This window comes from Panulirus ornatus, chromosome 27 (genome assembly GCF_036320965.1).
Source record: "Panulirus ornatus isolate Po-2019 chromosome 27, ASM3632096v1, whole genome shotgun sequence".
Taxonomy (NCBI): Eukaryota; Metazoa; Arthropoda; class Malacostraca; order Decapoda; family Palinuridae; genus Panulirus; species Panulirus ornatus.
In genome coordinates, this window is record NC_092250.1 from 17,649,117 (window position 1) to 17,664,068 (window position 14,952).

Genomic DNA, 14,952 nt, shown 5'->3' on the forward strand with positions numbered 1-14,952 from the left:
ATAGGGGAGAAAGAATACTTCCCACGTATTCCCTGCGTGTCGTAGAAGGCGACTAAAAGGGGAGGGAGCGGGTGGCTGGAAATCCTCCCCTCTCGTCTTTTTTTTAATTTTCCAAAAGAAGGAACAGAGAAGGGGGCCAGGTGAGGATATTCCCTCTAAGGCCCAGTCCTCTGTTCTTAACGCTACCTCGCTAATGCGGGAAATGGCGAATAGTATGAAAGAAAGAAAAGATATATATATATATATATATATATTTTTTTGTCGCTGTCTCCCGCGTTTGCGAGGTAGTGCAAGGAAACAGACGAAAGAAATGGCCCAACCCACCCCCATACACATGTATATACATACGTCCACACACGCAAATATACATACCTACACAGCTTTCCATGGTTTACCCCAGACGCTTTCCATGCCCTGATTCAATCCACTGACAGCACGTCAATCCCGGTATACCACATCGATCCAATTCACTCTACTCCTTGCCCTCCTTTCACCCTCCTGCATGTTCAGGCCCCAATCACACAAAATCTTTTTCACTCCATCTTTCCACCTCCAATTTGGTCTCCCACTTCTCCTCATTCCCTCCACCTCCGACACATATATCCTCTTGGTCAATCTTTCCTCACTCATTCTTTCCATGTGACCAAACCATTTCAAAACACCCTCTTCTGCTCTCTCAACCACGCTCTTTTTATTTCCACACATCTCTCTTACCCTTATGTTACTTACTCGATCAAACCACCTCACACCACACATTGTCCTCAAACATCTCATTTCCAGCACATCCATCCTCCTGTGCACAACTCTATCCATAGCCCACGCCTCGCAACCATACAACATTGTTGGAACCACTATTCCTTCAAACATACCCATTTTTGCTTTCCGAGATAATGTTCTCGACTTCCACACATTCTTCAAGGCTCCCAGGATTTTCGCCCCCTCCCCCACCTTATGATCCACTTCCGCTTCTATGGTTCCATCCGCTGCCAGATCCACTCCCAGATATCTAAAACACTTTACTTCCCCCAGTTTTTCTCCATTCAAACTTACTTCCCAATTGACTTGACCCTCAACCCTACTGTACCTAATGACCTTGCTCTTATTCACATTTACTCTTAACTTTCTTCTTTCACACACTTTACCAAACTCAGTCACCAGCTTCTGCAGTTTCTCACATGAATCAGCCACCAGCACTGTATCATCAGCGAACAACAACTGACTCACTTCCCAAGCTCTCTCATCCACAACAGACTGCATACTTGCCCCTCTTTCCAAAACTCTTGCATTCACCTCCCTAACAACCCCATCCATAAACAAATTAAACAACCATGGAGACATCACACACCCCTGCCGCAAACCTACATTCACTGAGAACCAATCACTTTCCTCTCTTCCTACACGTACACATGCCTTACATCCTCGATAAAAACTTTTCACTACTTCTAACAACTTGCCTCCCACACCATATATTCTTAATACCTTCCACAGAGCATCTCTATCAACTCTATCATATGCCTTCTCCAGATCCATCAATGCTACATACAAATCCATTTGCTTTTCTAAGTATTTCTCACATACATTCTTCAAAGCAAACACCTGATCCACACATCCTCTACCACTTCTGAAACCACACTGCTCTTCCCCAATCTGATGCTCTGTACATGCCTTCACCCTCTCAATCAATACCCTCCCATATAATTTACCAGGAATACTCAACAAACTTATACCTCTGTAATTTGAGCACTCACTCTTATCCCCTTTGTATTTGTACAATGGCACTATGCATGCATTCCGCCAATCCTCAGGCACCTCACCATGAGTCATACATACATTAAATAACCTTACCAACCAGTCAACAATACAGTCACCCCCTTTTTTAATAGATTCCACTGCAATACCATTCAAACCTGCAGCCTTGCCGGCTTTCATCTTCTGCAAAGCTTTTACTACCTCTTCTCTGTTTACCAAATCAATTTCCCTAACCCTCTCACTTTGCACACCACCTCGACCAAAACACCCTATATCTGCCACTCTATCATCAAACACATTCAACAAACCTTCAAAATACTCACTCCATCTCCTCACATCACCACTACTTGTTATCACCTCCCCATTAGCGCCCTTCACTGAAGTTCCCATTTGCTCCCTTGTCTTACGCACTTTATTTACCTCCTTCCAGAACATCTTTTCATTTTATATATATATATATATATATATATATATATATATATATATCTATATATATATACATATAGACTTGTATTTTGCTCAGATTTTCAACTTTTTCAGATTTTAATGAAATTCTGGGTAAAGATGTTTTTCTATATGCTGATTAAGTATTTACAGTTAAAAGACTGCATTTCCTATTCCTAAGCCTTTAATTACCACTTAGGTTAATTATAATCACATTCATATGCTAATTACTCGACCAATTACATGAATTTTTTAATTTGGACCACATATTCGTATTCAGCATACGTAAAAGCATCTATACTGAAGTTTCCAACAAAATCTATTTTTTCATGAAAATCAAGGAAAACCCAAGGCCTTGCATTTTGCTCAGATTTTCAACTTCTTCAGATTTTAATGAAAATCTGGGTATAGATGTTATACTGTATGCTCATTAAGTATTTCCAGTCAAAAGACTGCATTTCCTATTCCTAAGCCTTTAATTACCACTTAGGTTAATTATAATTACATTCATACGCTAATTACTCGACTAATTACATGATTTTTTAAATTTGGACCACAGATTCGTATTCTGCATACTTAAAAGCATCTATGCTGAAGTTTTCAAGAAAATCCATTTTTTGCTCAGACTTTCAACTTCTTCAGATTTTAATGAAATTCTGGGTATGGATGTTATTCTATATGCTCATTAAGTATTTCCAGTCAAAAGACTGCATTTCCTATTCCTAAGCCCTTAATAACCACTTAGGTTAATTATAATTACATTCATATGCTAATTACTCGACTAATTTCATGAATTGCATTTTGCCCAGATTTTCAGCTTTTTTAGATTTTAATGAAAATCTGAGTATAGATGTTATTCTGTATGCTGAGTAAGTATTTCCACTCAAAACACTGCCTTTCATATTACTAAACCTTTAATTACCACTTGGGTTAATTATAATTACATTCATATGCTAATTACTCGACTAATTATATCTTTAGATTTGGACCACAGATTCGTATTCAGCATACTTAAAAGCATCTATTCTGAAGTTTTCAAGAAAATCCATTTTTTCAAAAAATCAAGAAAAATAGAAGGCATTGCATTTTCCTCAGATTTTCAACTTCAGATTTTAATGAAAATCTGGGTATAGATGTTATTCTGTATGCTGATTAAGTATTTCCACTCAAAACACTATTTCGTATTATTAAGCTTTAATTACCGCTTGGGTTGATTATAATAATATTCATATGCTAATTACTCAACTAATTACATGAATTTTTAGATTCTGACCAAAGATTCTTATTCAGCATACTTAAAAAATCTATGCTGAAGGTTTTCAAGAAATTTTCAAAAAATCAAGAAAAATCTATTCCCAGATTTTGAACTTCTTCAGATTTTAATGAAAATCTTGGTATAGATGTTATTCTACAAGCTGATTAAGTATTTCCAGTCAAAGGACTGCATTTTGTATTACTAAGCCTTTGATTACCACTTGGATTAATCATAATTACATTCATATGCTAATTACTCGATTAATTACATGAATTTTTTGATTTTGATCACAGACTTATATTCAGCATACTTAAAAGCATCTATGCTGACGTTTTCAAGAAAATTCATTTTTTCAAAAAAAAAAAAAATCAAGAAAAATCCAGATTTTCAAGTTGTTCATATTTTAATGAAAATCTGGGTATAGATGTTACTCTACATGCTGATTAAAAATTTCCGGTCAAAAGACTGCATTTCGTATTACTGACACTTTAATTACCACTTGGATTAATTCTAATAATATTCATATGCTATTTACTCGACTAATTACATGAATTTTTAGATTTTGACCACAGATTCTTTTTCGGCATACTTAATGAAAATCTGGGTATAGTTGTTATTCTATATGCTGATTAAGTATTCCCACTCAAAAGACTGCATTTCATATTACTAAGCTTTTAATTACCACTTGGATTAATCATAATATTCATGTGCTAATTACTCGACTAATTACATGAATTTTTAGATTTTGACCACAGATTCTTATTCAGCATACTTAAAATCATCTATGCTGAAGTTCTCAAGATTTTCATATTTTCAACTTCTTCAGATTTTAATGGAAATCTGCGTATAGATGTTATTCTGTATGCTGATTAAGTATTTCCAGTCAAAAGACTGCATTTCGTATTACTAAGCCTTTAATTACCACTTGGGATAATTATAATATTCATATGCTAATTACTTGACTAATTACATGGATTTTCAGGTTATGACCACAGATTCTTATTCAGCATACTTAAAAGCATCTATGCTGAAGTTTTCAAGAAAAAAATTTTTTTCAAAAAATCAAGAAAAATCCGAGGCATTTTGCTCAGATTTTCAACTTCTTAAGATTTTAATGAAAATCTAGGTATAGATGTTATCATATATGCTGATTAAGTATTTCCAGTCAAAAGACTGCATTTCGTATTGCTAAGCCTTCAATTACCACTTGGATTAATCATAACATTCATGTGCTAATTACTCAACTAATTACATGAATTTATAGATTTTGACCACATATTCGTATTCAGCATACTTAAAAGCATCTATGCTGAAGTCTTCAAGAAAATCCATTTGTTCAAAAAAAATCAAGAAAATCCACAGCATTTTGCTCAGATTTTCAACTTCTTCAGATTTTAATGAAAATTTGTTTATAGGTGTTACTCTACATGTTGATTAAGTATTTCCAGTCAAAAGACTGCATTTCGTATTACTAAGCCTTTAATTACCACTTGGATTAATTACAATAATATTCATATGCTAATTACTCGACTAATTACAAGAATTTCTAGATTTTGACCACAGATTCTTATTCAGCATACTTAAAAGTATCTATGCTGAAATTTTCAAGAAAATCTATATTTTCAAAAAAAATCTCTCTCTCTCTCTCTCTTACCCGACTGCTGTTGCTTCTTTTTATTTTCTTTTTCTTGTTCTTTCTCTTCTTCTTTTCCTGTTCTTGTTCCTTCTTCTTCTTCTTTCTTTTCTTCTTCTTTCTTTCTTTTCTTCTTTCTTCTTATCTCTCTCTCTCTTTCTGCATAACCCAACTGAAAAGAGTTCAAATTTTGAGCAAACACCACACTGTTTATTGAAATGGACATTAGAAAAAATAATGCCTCCATCTGGGAATTAGTTAACCCTCATCATCTGACCTCACCACCTCTTAAAAACCCATACATCACCGCAGCAAAGCAGTCAGAAAGTTGGCTATCAACAAAACAACAAGTGTACCACTCCAGTGCCTGAAGTCTTAGCAATGTAACTCCAGGTTCAAGCTGCCATTAGGCCATCTCCATCAGCATATGTCCTGACATGACTCCTGACATTTGTGTTCCTGGCAGGTTTCATTCTGTTGCCTCATGTTCAATGTCTACCTTCAGCAGGGCTCACATGAGACATCACTTCCACCAGTCATAAGCAGCAGCTGTAACAAGGGACCTGCAGCAGTCCTGCATCCCTAGTGCCTCTTCAGGATCCTCCTGCAACCCTATCTCAATTCGGCATTTTTCACACACTCCAGGAGCCTCCTGCTTCCCTATCTTAATTCGCCAGCTGCTGCACACTTCAGGAGCTGCAATACAGGCCACACCCACCTCCTCCTATAGGAGCTCCACACTGACTCGGCAGCCTTCCACTTATCCCACGTGCTCCTGCTTCATCTGAAGCCTCCTACCATCACCAGTATCACAGAACCCCTGCCAAGCCCGACTTGTATTTCTCAACCTGCCACTATAATCCTGCACCTTCAGTATCTTATTGCACTCTGTTACCTCACCTCACATATTCTAATGGTGCATTGTTGTTGTTGTTGTTGTTGTTGTTGTTGTTGTTTAACGTTTCCATGCCTGTCTCACTTTCACCAATCCAATAAAACACAACCAGAACACTTGCTAAATCATTTGCGACTAACTTTATGTGTATCATCTTAAGGTATATTAAATCACTACTACATGTAGAGGTATCTATAGCCTTCACACAATTTTTCTAAAGTGAAATACAAAGTTTTATAACCAGTAATCTGATTTACCTATTACCATGCTTTTTTTTTCAGAATCCCTTATTTTCTTTAAATCTCATTCAATGAACATTCTGGAATATGTGCAGCATAGCTACAGACAAGTATGTTGCGATGTATAACAACATTAACATTTGGAAATTCAGGTAATTTCTAGATGTTAAGGGACCTTAGATGAGGTTTTCATTGATTTTGATTACTTCTACATGCATTTTCTTGAAGTGGCTGATAACTCTAAATAATCAATGAATTCACCTAGTTTTACAAGATTTATCAAATAACTTTCTCTGATCTTCATAACCTTCACCACTATTTTCCTATTCATTATAAAGATTAAAGATAAATTTCCCTAATCACAGTGCCATTCTGATTCTATTATAGAAACACCAACATATCATTATATAATAGCATCACCAAATTTATATGTGTATTAAGAGTGGTAACCCGAAGTTGGTAATTTACTGCAGGCTTTTTTCAATGAAACATAAGTTTTTTCTTTCTAAGTTTTTAAAAAAAATTTCAATGGACCAGATTTACTAAAAAAAACAGTTCTTTATGACCCTGGATATACCAACAACATTTAGAAAATGCAACTATTTACTTTCCTCAAACCACTTATGTATGATTTCACAGACTTGTCCAATAAAAGATCTAAGAAATATTGACGAAGGTCAAATATGCTTGGAGAAAAGAGTATATAAGTGATTCTCCACTAAAGAAATGACTAAATCCAGCATCATGATACGAGATTATTTCATAAAGTTATCTATATCTAGATATCTCTTGACAATTCTTCCCACTGGAAGCTGCCATCAACAGGGTGACCATGGAAAAAATTCTCCACTTGTCCCTGTCCTCACTTGCCTCCCTCTAATGCACCATTCCATGCCCTCTTCCACCATTTCTCTCTCCAGTACTCTTATACTGTATTTCCCCATCTCATAGGTGGTCTTCCTTTCACACCAACCTCTTTCATTGTACTATCATACACTCATAATTAACTATCTGTTGTGAATTCTTTCTACATTAATTTTCTATATTAGCTGAGACAGCAAAGGCAGCTGAGGCCCTAATCAAGGCCATCCCATTAATGCTATATATATATATATATATATATACATATATATATATATATATATATATATATATATATATATATATATATATATATATATATATATATATATTTTTTTTTTTTTTTTGCTTTGTCGCTGTCTCCCGCGTTTGCGAGGTAGCGCAAGGAAACAGACGAAAGAAATGGCCCAACCCACCCCCATACACATGTATATACATACGTCCACACACGCAAATATACATACCTACACAGCTTTCCATGGTTTACCCCAGATGCTTCACATGCCTTGATTCAATCCACTGACAGCACGTCAACCCCGGTATACCACATCGCTCCAATTCACTCTATTCCTTGCCCTCCTTTCCCCCTCCTGCATGTTCAGGCCCCGATCACACAAAATCTTTTTCACTCCATCTTTCCACCTCCAATTTGGTCTCCCTCTTCTCCTCGTTCCCTCCACCTCCGACACATATATCCTCTTGGTCAATCTTTCCTCACTCATTCTCTCCATGTGACCAAACCATTTCAAAACACCCTCTTCTGCTCTCTCAACCACGCTCTTTTTATTTCCACACATCTCTCTTACCCTTACGTTACTTACTCGATCAAACCACCTACACCACACATTGTCCTCAAACATATCATTTCCAGCACATCCATCCTCCTGCGCACAACTCTATCCATAGTCCACGCCTCGCAACCATACAACATTGTTGGAACCACTATTCCTTCAAACATACCCATTTTTGCTTTCCGAGATAATGTTCTCGACTTCCACACATTCTTCAAGGCTCCCAGAATTTTCGCCCCCTCCCCCACCCTATGATCCACTTCCGCTTCCATGTTTCCATCCGCTGCCAGATCCACTCCCAGATACCTAAAACATTTCACTTCCTCCAGTTTTTCTCCATTCAAACTCACCTCCCAATTGACTTGACCCTCAACCCTACTGTACCTAATAACCTTGCTCTTATTCACATTTACTCTTAACTTTCTTCTTTCACACACTTTACCAAACTCAGTCACCAGCTTCTGCAGTTTCTCACATGAATCAGCCACCAGCGCTGTATCATCAGCGAACAACAACTGACTCACTTCCCAAGCTCTCTCATCCCCAACAGACTTCATCCTTGCCCCTCTTTCCAAAACTCTTGCATTTACCTCCCTAACAACCCCATCCATAAACAAATTAAACAACCATGGAGACAACACACACCCCTGCCGCAAACCTACATTCACTGAGAACCAATCACTTTCCTCTCTTCCTACACGTACACATGCCTTACATCCTCGATAAAAACTTTTCACTGCTTCTAACAACTTGCCTCCCACACCATATATTCTTAATACCTTCCACAGAGCATCTCTATCAACTCTATCATATGCCTTCTCCAGATCCATAAATGCTACATACAAATCCATTTGCTTTTCTAAGTATTTCTCACATACATTCTTCAAAGCAAACACCTGATCCATACATCCTCTACCACTTCTGAAACCACACTGCTCTTCCCCAATCTGATGCTCTGTACATGCCTTCACCCTCTCAATCAATACCCTCCCATACAATTTGCCAGGAATACTCAACAAACTTATACCTCTGTAATTTGAGCACTCACTCTTATCCCCTTTGCCTTTGTACAATGGCACTATGCACGCAGTCCGCCAATCCTCAGGCACCTCACCATGAGTCATACATACATTAAATAACCTTACCAACCAGTCAACAATACAGTCACCCCCTTTTTTAATAATATATATATATATATATATATATATATATATATATATATATATATATATATATATATATATATATTTATTATTATTATTTTGCTTTGTCGCTGTCTCCCACGTTTGCGAGGTAGCGCAAGGAAAACAGACGAAAGAAATGGCCCAACCCACCCCCATACACAATGTATACACACCCACACGTCCACACACGCAAATATACATACCTATACATCTCAATGTACACATATATATGCATACACAGACACATACATATATACCCATGCACACAATTCACACTGTCTGCCCCCATTCACTCCCATCGCCACCTCGCCACACATGGAATACCATCCCCCTCCCCCCTCAAGTGTGCGAGGTAGCACTAGGAAAAGACAACAAAGGCCCCATTCGTTCACACTCAGTCTCTAGCTGCCACGCAATAATGCCTGAAACCACAGCTCCCTCTCCATCTCCAGGCCCCACACAACTTTCCATGGTTTACCCCAGACGCTTCACATGCCCTGATTCAATCCACTGACAGCACGTCAACCCCGGTATACCACATGGATCCAATTCACTCTATTCCTTGCCCTCCTTTCACCCTCCTGCATGTTCAGGCCCTGATCACACAAAAAGAGACGAAGCTAGGATGCCATTTGGTAAACATGTTTACCAAATGGCGTCCTAGCTTCGTCTCTTCGATGTATATCAACTGACTGTTATATTTCACTCGTGTCTCCCCTGATGATGTGATTATTACACGTAAGTGCACTTAGGAACTTTTCGTGTTTCATTTTCCCCGTGGACTCATAGGAATATCGTGATCACGCACAAAATTGTGATCCTTTCCAATATATATATATATATATATATATATATATATATATATATATATATATATATATATATATATATGTTTAATTTGTTTATGGATGGGTTTGTTAGGGAGGTGAATGCAAGAGTTTTGGAAAGAGGGGCAAGTATGCAGTCTGTTGTGGATGAGAGAGCTTGGGAAGTGAGTTAGTCGCTCGCTGATGATTCAGCGCTGGTGGCTGATTCATGTGACAAACTGCAGAAGCTGATGACTGAGTTTGGTAAAGTGTGTGAAAGAAGAAAGTTGAGAGTAAATGTGAATTAGAGCAAGGTTATTAGGTACAGTAGGGTTGAGGGACAAGTCAACTGGGAGGTAAGTTTGAATGGAGAAAAACTGGAGGAAGTGAAGTGTTTTAGATATCTGGGAGTGGATATGGCAGCAGATGGAACCATGGAAGCGGAAGTGAGTCATAGGGTGGGGGAGGGGGTGAAAATTCTGGGAGCGTTGAAGAATGTTTGGAAGTCGAGAACATTATCTCAGAAAGCAAAAATGGGTATGTTTGAAGGAATAGTGGTTCCAACAATGTTATATGGTTGTGAGGCATGGGCTATGGATAGAGTTGTGCGCTGGAGGGTGGATGTGCTGGAAATGAGATGTTTGAGGACAATATGTGGTGTGAGGTGGTTTGATCGAGTAAGTAATAATAGGGTAAGAGAGATGTGTGATAATAAAAAGAATGTGGTTGAGAGAACAGAAGAGGGTGTTTTGAGATGGTTTGGTCACATGGAGAGAATGAGTGAGGAAAGATTGACCAAGAGGATATATGTGTCAGAGGTGGAGGGAACGAGGGGAAGTGGGAGACCAAATTGGAGGTGGAAAGATGGAGTGAAAAAGATTTTGAGCGACCAGGGTCTGAAGATGCAGGAGGGTGAAAGGCATGCAAGGAATAGAGTGAATTGGAACGATGCGGTATAAATGACAACTAGAGACTGAGTGTGAGCGAATGTGGCCTTTGTTGTCTTTTCCTAGCGCTACATCGCGTGCTTGCAGGGGGGGAGGGGGTGTCATTTCATGTGTGGCAGGGTGGCTACGGGAATTAATAAAGGCAGCAAGTATGAATTATGTACATGTGTATATATATGTATTTGTCTGTGTGTATATATATGTATACATTGAGATGTATAGGTATGTATATTTGCGTGTGTAGACATGTATGTATATACATGTGTATGTGGGTGGGTTAGGCCATTCTTTCATCTGTTTCCTTGCACTACCTCTCTAACGTGGGAGACAGCAACAAAGCATTCCTTGTCATAACAAATCTTGCATTCACCCCATCATATTTGCATACACCCCTAGGGGTCATTTGTTTCTTCATTCCATCTAGTCATACCACATACTTACAAATTCTCTTCTGACTGTAGGCCTACTGTGGAGTCCTCTTCTGTTGTCTCCTTGTCTAAACTTAAATTTTTTGGTCTTGTCTATACCTGTGTATTTTCTCGGAATATATTTCTGAGCTTGGCTTTCCCAGAAATGATCCAGTCTTGCTTCAAAGGACTGTATTGATGATGCTGTTATTACATTTTCTGGTAGACTGTTCCATGTTTCTACTGTTCTTTGTGTAAATGAGTATTTCCTAATATCTAATCTTGATCTTGATTTATACAGCTTAAGCTGGTGCCTGCAGGTGGTGGAGTCCATCACAGGGTTGTGTAAAACTGGACACATTTTCATCATATTTTCTGGTCAGTATCTTGTACATCTCGATCATACCACCTCTAGATCTTCTATATGCCAGTGTTGGTAGGTTTAATTTCTTGAGTTGTTCTTCATATGAAAATGTTGATTGCCCCAGTACTTGTTTGGTTGCTCTTCTCTGGACATTTTCTATAGTTCTGATGTGTTTCTTTAGATTTGGATACCAAACTAGGTTGGCATACTCAATATGAGGTCTCACCAGCACTGTGTATAGTAGTTTAAAGGTCTTACAATCCATGTATTCCACTGTTTTTCTTAGTACACCCAAAACTGAGTTTGCTTTGTTGATCTTATCTGACATGTTCTTCAAATGACTGTTTGGTGTCGACTCTCACTCCAATATCCATCTTTGTTTCTACATACTCCAAGGGTGGTAAACTTTCCCTCAGATTGTATGCTCCTCTCAGATAGCTCACTTTCAGAGCCTGGATTCTTGACCTTTGTGGCTCATTCCATGTCCATGTTTTGGTTGTGTAGGTCAGTGATGGGAGGACTATGCTGTCCCATAATCCTTTCTTCACTTGCATACTCACACCTCTACCCTTCATATTTTTTCTAAGGGACACAATGACTCTTCTACCCTGTACTGCTGTCTCTTATCTCTTCTCTCCCACTTATTTCCCCTAATATCTGTAAGACAGTTAAGTACCCTTACTTTTTTCACTCCATAGGGCTTTGCAAAATCTACACTTTCCCTCTGTTTCTTTTCTAACACCCTTACTTTACTTTACTAACATTTACCTTCAATTGCCTATGAATATAAACATCATGAAACACATAATTCCACTTCCCTCTCAGTGAACAACAGCATCAACCACAAAGAAGCCTGTCACAAGTCACCATACCTCACCACCACACTCCATCTCTGCACCCTTTTTCCCTAATTTTCCCTACCTTCCCTAAAACCCCTGGCTCCTCACTTATTCTGTATTCAGTCACTTCCATCAATCCATCAATCAACATCCTTACATACCCTTTTCCTTGCATACATAAGACTTAATATATGCATGTAGCACAAACAGCTACGCCTGAGCATATCACACTTTGCAAGAAGCAGTCTTTCATTTTACTTAAAGGATTTCATGTTTTTGAGTTTTTTTTTTGTTATTAATGTCATGATGCTTTTTCCATACATTTAATACATTTTCTTCCAGCAAAATTTTTGAAAACTGTCTTATATTCCTTTCCCTTTATGCATCTGCTGTTCTTAATCATTAGCTGGTGAAAAACTTCTAAATATCAACAGTAACTATGAATGAAAACTTCACCTAATTTTCTTTACCACACAACATTTCCATCATCAGCTTACTTTCAAAGTTATCCAAAAAATTAGATTATTGAGGTTTCAAGTCTAAGTCCAGTTATTAGGGAGGTTTGTGAGTGCCAGTTCATCTAATGTACACAAATGATCTTACACTCTTCTCAAGTAACAAAGTGAAGCAAATGACAATGATGTTGGTATATGTCAACCACGCAAGAAATAAAGTAAGAGCTGAAAGTCACACATGGTTTACACAGGCACTGATGATTTCATCTTTTATGGTTAATAACCATTTTCCCTAATCTAAAGACCTCCCCACTACTGACTTATTATTATATGATGAAAAAATCACAATAATTTTTTCCCCACATATTTATTTCTAGCATCAATTACTGTCAAGTTATGTGAAGAAAGTGAAAGTACAAAATTAAAAAAAAAAACTGGAATCAAGAGTCCTGCAAATTCTCAAAAAGGAACTCTATGTTTCTATGCAAATTTTTTCAAAATGACAGTAAAGTTCCAGTTTCGGAAAACCAAAGAAATAAATTACCGTACAATACAAATTTCATATAAGCTTGTATCACTGAACTCCTTATACCTAGGAAAAGTGACTCAAAATTGGAGGATAGTGATTTGGAATGTTACGTTATATTCTACAATACAAATACTGTAACTGGTGCAGGCTATGATGATGTGTAACAATATGGGGTAAAAGTGCATTTACCTGCCATCAGATCTATTCATTGGGTTCAAGACAACCGACTTGGCAGAACAAGCATGAATGTGGCATCTTTCAACAACCATACAGAATACTAAGGTAAATTTCGGCCTCTCAGCGAAGTGAGGATTTTTAAAAAAAAGTTTTCTTCATATCTTATGGTTACAATGGTTTTACCTCACATTGTACTTGATCATCATATCCCTGCCTCCCAATGCGTGGATAGAGGGGAAAATCCCCACATCAAATGCCACCCCAGTCTGAATCCTTCCCATGGGGAGTCCATGCATATGCTTCCTGTCCATATTCCTCTTGTGACCCTACAGTGAACACATTACCCTAAAATATAAGGGAAAATAATAACACGACAAGACTACATGACGATGCACGGAAAGCTCATAACTACTTTTAACTCATTACCTCATGTCTGGGCAACTTGAATGGGGTGACGATCTTGCTGCTTTTGCACGGTGGGAGAGACAGTTCTGCATCTCAACCACATCCCGTCTCCATCATTCATAAATAACACTTCACACAAAGTCTTTCACTTTATACAGTTCCTGTTCATGACTCCATGAAAGCCGCCGAGAGTTTCCGAGATAATCTGTAAAATAAAACATTTTCCTTAAAGTATTTCAAACTAAGTGGGAGCCGTCACGCAGATGTCAATAGTATATACAAAATATATACAAAGACGTGTAAACTGTGAGCAATTCACGTGTTCGTGTAACGTTGTAGACGCCATCTAAAGGCGAGGAACACTAACTAAATTGGCAACCATAGAAAATGGTAACCTTTATCATTACAAAAAATGGATATGACTAACTTTGATTTTTTTTGTTTCTCAATTGATAGTGCTTGCGAACATTCTATTCTATATTGGTTGGACCTTTACCTATGTCTTACTTAACCAACACATAATTATCAAGTTTATCATTCAAATTTCAGCTAATACACATACATATTTACATTCATCCAAATAATTACATTACATAATTACATTAATCCAAATGTTCGTTATTCGTCTTCACCTCAATTTCGTCGAATTCTATATCCAAATTCGTATCTACAGAATGTTAGAATGAAACAATAATTATCTAATGAAGATACATTAACTATCTACGGCTATATAGTAACCTTGTTACGTACGGACAGTTGCACCTATGTCCTAAGGTCAAGTCTATCAAACAAATTTAAGTGCGTGGGCCGTGCCCTACGGTGCCCACAAACAACTTTCAAGACTTTCTGCTGATTCCACGTAAAGATATCCTGAAGGTGGATAAGTAACTAAGGACCAGGTTCGAGTCCGTATATAGGATGATCGACCTACTATTCATGTAGCTAGGTGTAATAACTCCCTGATTATCCAAA

At 37.7% G+C, this 14,952-nt stretch overlaps 1 long non-coding RNA gene across 1 annotated transcript in view; it reads right to left on the reverse strand.

Moving 5' to 3' along the window:
* LOC139757620 (uncharacterized) overlaps positions 1-14,263 on the reverse strand; it is a 33,453-nt gene extending 19,190 nt beyond the window's left edge. Inside the window, exons 1-2 of the long non-coding RNA XR_011714686.1 lie at positions 14,002-14,263; positions 5,103-5,253 (exon numbers count right to left, since the gene is read on the reverse strand). This is a non-coding gene — a long non-coding RNA (uncharacterized lncRNA). The remainder of the gene's footprint in view (positions 1-5,102; positions 5,254-14,001) is intronic.
* Positions 14,264-14,952: the final 689 nt, after the last annotated feature.